This window comes from Carassius gibelio, chromosome B4 (assembly GCF_023724105.1).
Source record: "Carassius gibelio isolate Cgi1373 ecotype wild population from Czech Republic chromosome B4, carGib1.2-hapl.c, whole genome shotgun sequence".
Taxonomy (NCBI): domain Eukaryota; kingdom Metazoa; phylum Chordata; class Actinopteri; order Cypriniformes; family Cyprinidae; genus Carassius; species Carassius gibelio.
Window position 1 is genome coordinate 6,538,131 of NC_068399.1, and position 7,624 is coordinate 6,545,754.

Sequence of the window (7,624 nt, forward strand, 5' to 3'; positions counted from 1 at the left end):
TTTACTGGTATTGCAGATATATATTTGCAATATTGAGGTTTACCTAAGCCAGGCCAAATTTTCTCAAAAACTTTGTCATATGCCTCTCGTGACTTCATTTCTTGAGAAATTAAAGTCTTAAAAGGAGGTCAGTTTGAGATCCAGTGGCATCCAAACCACACTCTATGCTTACATTTCTAATCACCTGCACCTATTAATTAAAGGAAATGGGTGTCAGTGAATCCCTTAACCCTTAATAGGACAACAACATATATTAAATGGCAACATTAAAAAGAGATTTTACCTTCTGTTTGCAGAGCTCATCTGTCAGACGATTGACACACTGTCTGGTCTCTGTTTCCCCGAGTCTCCACTAGTGGTCTCACTTCCCCATAGGCACCTCACTATAGGCACTACAATTCCCAAAAAATCTTGTCCCTTCATCCAGTAATTGCACTCCTGTTAATTGCACTCAGGTGTCTTCACTTGATAGTCATTACCCTGCCTATATTAACCAGTATTTTTGTCTTCATGGAGTCCTTTCATTGAGACACCAAGTTTCCTTGTCTTCCGAATTTCCTGTTCCCATTCCTGTTCCTTCCCTGTTTGTTTATTGTTGGAAGGGTTTATTCTTTTGACCCCTACTTGTTGGATTCTGAATTGGATTACCCATTAAATACCACACTGCATTTGGATCTCTCGTCTCCTGTGTTTCCCTGGATTCCAATCATAACAAAAGGACTCCATTCACATCGAGATCCAGCGGTGTGGGACTTCATTCCCGTTCCCAAGCCAGTATGGTGGAGCGGAGGGCACAATATATCAAATTATCCACCCTCCACCAAAAGGGCAATGAGGTGGGTGCTATGGCGCATGTGTTCTGGACCTTGACGGAAGGTATGGGATATAATGATGCGGCCCTTAAAGACATTTTCAACACCTGTCTGGATGACCCGGTACCTCATATTGAAATGGATCAGTTGGACGCGTTTGGTTTCTGGGAATTTGTGTTCTACTTGCAGCATCGGCTTCCGTGTTATGTCCCAACCACTCCTGTCTCTCCCAGTCTGATGGGCGATTCTGGACCAGGGTCTGCAAACACGAGGACCACCAGCCCAGCACCACTGCACAGTATGGTCGCCAGCCCAGCACCACAGCACAAGGTGGTCGCCAGCCCAGCGCCACAGCACAAGTTTGCAGCCAGCCCAGCGCCACTGCACAAGATGGCCGCCATCCCAGCGCCACAGCACAAGATGGTCACCAGCCCAACCAGCGCCACAGCACAAGATAGCCGCCGGCCTAACCAGACTTGCTCTCCTGTGTCATGGATCCCACTGAGGTGGTCTTCTGCACTGACCTTGTGGGCTTCTGTCTCGACAGCACGAATGTGATGGTCTTCTGCGTTGTCCGGGTGGGCTTCTGTTTCGACCGCATGGATGTGGTGGTTTTCTGCACCACCCGGGTGGGCTTCTGTCTCGACCGCACAGATGTGTTGGTCTTCTGCGCCGCCTGGGTGGGCTTCTGTGCTTTCCTTTGTCATCAATCCCACTGGGGTGGTCTTCTGCGCAGCCCGGGTGGGCTTCTGTCTCGAAAGCATGGCTCCAATTCCAGCTTGCTCCTCTCTGGATTCCTGCCCTTGTCAGTTCGGCCCTGGGACACTGAACATTATGTCCTTACTGGACTTGTGTTTTTTTTTTTTTTTTGCTCTTCTTCTCTCCGTTTCCCTCTATGGACCTGGCCCTCCGTCCCTCCCCCGGGTCCTCCGCTGCTCCACCTCCCTCCTGGTCTCTGTGTTCCTGGATCGCTTCTTGTGTTCGACAAGATCTGGTAGCTGCTCCGTGGAGGAGGGGGTAATGTCACACTGTCTGGTCTCTGTTTCCCTGAGTCTCCACTAGTGGTCTCACTTCCCACAAAGCCTTGTCCCTTCATCACAGTAATTGCACTCCTGTTAATTACACTGAGGTGTCTTCACTTGATAGTCATTACCCTGCCTATATTAACCGGTCCTTTTCTGTTTGTCTTCATGGAGTCCTTTCATTCCGTCACCCAGTTTCCTCGCCTTCCGAGTTTCCTGTTCCCATTACTGTTCCTTCCCTGTTTGTTTATTGTTGGATGGATTTATGGTTTTGACCCCTGCTTGTTGGATTCTGATTTGGATAACCCATTAAATACCACACTGCATTTGGATCTCTCATCTCCTGTGTTTCCCTGGGTTCCGATCGTAACAACGATCCTCTGAGACTGATCAGAGAACTCTGCTGCTTTTGCTGGACGGATCTTCTCAAATTCTGTTAACAGTCTGAGCAGCATGTTTTTCTCTCTATCCAGGGTGCCCAAAAGTGAAAACTTGGAACCAAAACATGTCAGTATATCAGGGAAATCAGTATTTTACCTTTTGTCTTATCTTATTAAATACAAATCTTCATAGGTGTAACATTTAATAATAACTGGTAGATTTGCTTTCTTGAAACCAATCCAGGGGCAATTCTTTCATCTATCAGTGCCTTCCAAAACTGTTCTGAATCCACATCTCCATTAAAATTTTCTGGAGGTTGTGCAGGGTCACTCGCTAAAGAAAATGAAGAAAAATCTGTCTACCTTTGTGCAATCCGTAAACTAAAAGGGTTTACCTGACAAATTAAAAAGATGACTTCTTATGAAGGTCCATTATGACCGAAGGCAGATGGTCACCACAGATCACAAGAACACTGATATTCATGGTCTGTTAGAGCTTCAAAATAATAATAATAATAATAAGTTTTATTTATATAGCGCCTTTCCAGAGCTCAAGGACACGTTACAATAAACAAACAACAATAAAGGCAATTGACAAAGAGAGCAGACAGAACAACAATAGGCAAATGAGAGTGCAAGTACAGTAAGTGAGAATTGGGTAGATGGGGCAGCAACCAGCAGAGAGAGAGAAAAAAAAATGAAAATAAATAAAAAACACACTAAGACCTATAACATTCAGAAAATAGGTGTGTTTTGAGCATGGATTTGAATTCAGAGATAGTGTTAACAAAACGGAGTGATGGGGGGAGAGAGTTCCACATTTTGGGCGCAACAACACTGAATGATCTGCCCCCCATTGAAGCAAGGTGATGCCGAGGGACAACGAGAAGGCTGGAATCAGCGGATCGTAAATAGCGAGTTGGGGTGTAGGGGAGAATCAGGTTACAGAGGTAGGGGGGAGCAAGGCCATGCATAGACTTAAAAGCGAGAAGGAGAATTTAGAATTTAATACGGTAAGCCACAGGAAGCCAGTGAAGATCATGCAGAATTGGGGAAATATGTGCAGAACGCTTGGTGTGGGTGAGTAGTCTGGCAGCAGAGTTTTGAATGTATTGTAATTTGGAAATTGAGCTAGCTGGTAGGCCAATGAAAAGTGCATTGCAGTAATCAAGACGTGAGGTGACAAATGCATGGATGGCAGTTTCAGCATCTGAGATACTGATAAAGGGACACAGCTGAGCGATACAACGTAGATGAAAGAATGCCAATTTAGTGATGGAATTAATGTGGGAGTGGAAAGATAGAGAGGAATCAAAAATTACACCAAGATTTTTAACAGTACTAGATGGTTTGATAAGAGAGCCGGCGATCTCACAGGTGAAGTTAGTAGGGATTTTATTAGTGAGTGATGAAGGTCCAGTGAAAATAATCTCAGTTTTGTCCATGTTAAGTTTTAGAAAATTTGAATGAAGCCAATCTTTTATTTCATGTACACAGGCAGAGATTTTTTCAGTTGTGAAAGATAAAGTTGATGTACAGGTAGTATATAATTGAATGTCGTCAGCGTAGAAATGATAATTAAAACCATGACGGCGGAGGATCTGACCAAGAGGTATTATATAAATAATAAATAATAATGCCCCAAGAACGGATCCCTGAGGGACACCTTGCTTCAAGGGGACAGTGGGTGAGTGAAAATTCTGAAGTGAAATGTAAAACAGTCTGTCAGAGAGATAAGAGGAGAACCAGGAAAGAGCAGCACCAGAAATACCCACATCCGAAAGGCGCGAAATGAGTAGTTGATGGGAGATGGTATCGAAGGCAGAGCTGAGGTCGAGCAGCAAAAGCATAGACCGAGAACCAGAATGAAATGAAGATAACCATGAAAAATTGTATCAGCTGAGGGGAACTGGACACCTGTATTTAACTCCAAATACTCAACTATTCCGCTGACTGCAGTGTGGACCTATGATGTAGAAACTGCACAATCAATTACTACTATTCATTGAAATAGTGAAAACAGATAAATAAAAAAATATAAAAAATATAAGCATCATCTGCAACACGTTTCTAATAGTGAGGCAGAGAGGTAGATCAAGAAGGATATGGTCATTTAAATTGTGTAGACCTTCACTCCACTGTACCGGTACAGTACTCCACACTGAGGGCAGTATTTGTAGTATGTAGAAATATCTGCAGACACAACAGGTGGTTCAGTTCAAAACGCAACATAATAATAATCATAAGACACCATGACTCTGCCTAGTCTGCTGTAATATTAAATATTTGGCTCATGAACCAAAAATATATTTTTGGGATTCACTTAATTCACAAGAAACATGATGTTGTTCCCCCTATATTTTAATTTGAACATGGAGTGAAGTAGAAGCCCAATGAATACTTTTGTGGACTGCATACAGTCCATTCTGGGGATCTATGCATTCACCTTTGAAATGGGATGAGGATTCACTTAATTCACAAGAAACATGATGTTGTTCCCCCCATATTTTAATTTGAACATGGAGTGAAGTAGAAGCCCAATGAATACTTTTGTGGACTGCATACAGTCCATTCTGGGGATCTATGCATTCACCTTTGAAATGGGATGAGGATGAAATTTCCATCACTTTTGCTGTGCAATGTGCCTTTTTTTTATTGTAAACTGTCAAATGAAATTTCGGGCATTTCTGCAATACTTTTGGACCCACACATATGCCAGTTTTTGCGACTGGGCAAATGGCAGAGGTGGCTGGCCCAGAGGTGGCAGCAATGGCTGTGGTAGATGGTGCAGCAGTGTGAGGCACAGAGATGGTAGCCACATTGCTGGGCGGCACAGAGATGGCAGCAAAGGCCGACATAACAGTAGGTGGCACAATGATATATGGCACAGAGGTGGCAGTGATGGCTGTGGTAGCTGGAACAGCAATGGCATTAGCTAGTGCAACAGCAGTTGCCACAGCAGTGGGTGTGACGTTACAGGTATCAGTGGCACTTGGTCTCTTAACGCTCTTACATTTGCAGGATCCTAGATGTGTGATGAAATCTGACTCTTAAAATTGTGGACTGACAGTACAAGTAATGATAATGTTGCTGGATTTGGCAGAGGCGACTGCATCGATGTATGGTGTACCCTGGAATACAACAGCCTTATGATCTTTCAAAAAGTGAAAAAAAAGATGTTTGCAAATGTTACCTTCATGTTGCACTGCTCTGTTGAAGTGTCCCTTAACATTTTTCTGAACTTTGGACAACTTTGTTGGTTTGAAATATATTGGGGCACAGAATGGGCAGTGAAAATCAATGCAGCATTTATTACATTTCTGTATTTCTGGACGTGTATTCCCCTTAGAATTTTTATATCCGTATTTTTAAAAAAAAGAGAGTGTCAAACTCAAATAAAAAATTTAAGACCTTCCTCACAGAGCCCATACAGTCAAATTTCAGTCAATACAAATGAAAACAAGGAACCCCCCCAAAAAAAGGCCTAATGACAAATTCTAGCTCACATATTAATACTGGTTATACATAGTGAAGGCATAGTAAATTTGTTGTAAATGTTTGGCAACAACTTCACATCACAGTTAAATTAATATTGATTCATTTTAATACTTGCTTTTTATAAGAACTAATTTAAGTAGTCTACATAAATGATATACTATATAAAGTAAAATAATTACTCCGGAATTAATTCAATTTATAGTTTTAAGAGAAAAGGTCCGATAATTAAAAAAAGGTAAAATGGTAAATCTAATAAAATGACGTTAACATATTAACAAACTTAATGTATTTAATTGGTCTAATTTAATGTCAACTAATTTTAATCCAATTTTACAATGGCTTGTCTATCAAAATATTTTCGGGGGGAAAAGGTGAATTTTTCACAAAAATATTAAATAGACTATTCATATGTTGGTGTATCGATGAGCAGTGGTGTCAAAAGTATTGGCATTCATTACTCAAGTAGAAGTATAGATACTAGGGTTTGAAAAGACTTTTGTAGAAGTTGAAGTATCAACTCAAGCTTTTTACTCAAGTAAAAGTCTAAAAGTACTGGTTTTAAAAACTACTTAAAGTATAAAAGTAAAAGTAATGTAAGGGAAACAAGTGCCATTAAGAACAAAAGCTTGGGCCGTGCCACAGAGGCCTATTGTGCACTACCCCACCTCCTAAAAAAAAACATTTTTCTAAAGGCCATAATGACAATAATGTTATATTAAAATGTTCATGTTGAAAAATTTGGGATGCACTATGCTACCTGTTTCAGCCGAATATATGCCCATTGAAAATGAACGCACTTTAGTACAATGCAAATACATTAAAAAACTAGAGATATGATGACTAGTTGCCTATAAGTATTGTTATGGTGCAAAAAGTCAAACTTCAGATGCATGTCATCAATAACCTTTAATCGAATGTAAATGTAAATCCAAGCTTAGCTGCAGGAATCTGCGAGGGCAATGGACAAGAACATTGATGTACCCAGGGCAGGCTTAAAAACAATTACTCTTGTGTGGTTGTCTATTTACAATAAACATTATAGTGCTGTCAAAACGAATGATTAATCCAAGTGAGTAATCAAAAACAAAAATGAAAAATAACTCAAAATCAAGATACATTCTTGATTGATAGCTTCTTGTATTCGGTACATACGTCTGCTATGTCCAGTGTTCGGGGGGTAACAAGTTACAAAGTTGGTAAAGCTTAGTTATCACACCATTGTCAATCGCGTCGTCAATTGCAAACGATAATTTATTCAAACGTCTCGCTACCAAACTACCTACAAGAGCTTAATTTGTGGAGGAGGAAGAGAAAGCAACCATTTGGTAAATGAGCCAGTAGTGAGAAATAATAACTTTTAAGTAGGGTCCAGTGCCTTTTCGATACTTTTAAACAGTACTGGTGCCTAAACGGTGCCTGAACCGATACTTAAAAAGAAGAACCTAAAAAAATTAAGGATAACATTAAAGAACATTAAAAATATTTAAAATAAATCCATAGCTTTCACATAATGTTTCTACTGCATCTCTGTCAATCTCTCTGATATTTAGTTAAGATGAGTGCTGTCTGTCACTGTCTTTAATCAGTTCTGTGAATTACTTACTGTATGTTCATTCTTTATAAAGTAGCAACCATGTTGTTTTTAAAATACAGTACTGTGCAAAAGTTTTATGGAAAAGAAAAAAATAGTATTTTCACAAGCAGTTTGACAACGGCAAAATGAATGTTTGGAAATGTAAACTGATATTTTATACTGACACACTAGAGCAAAATATATAAATAACTGGCCGAACACCTTTCTTTTAAGTGAAAATACTAACATGCCTAAGACTTTTGCCCAGTAGTGTAGGCTATGTATAAAGTAAGTATGATTAAATTAAGTATATTTAAATAAGTGTAATTAAAATATGTG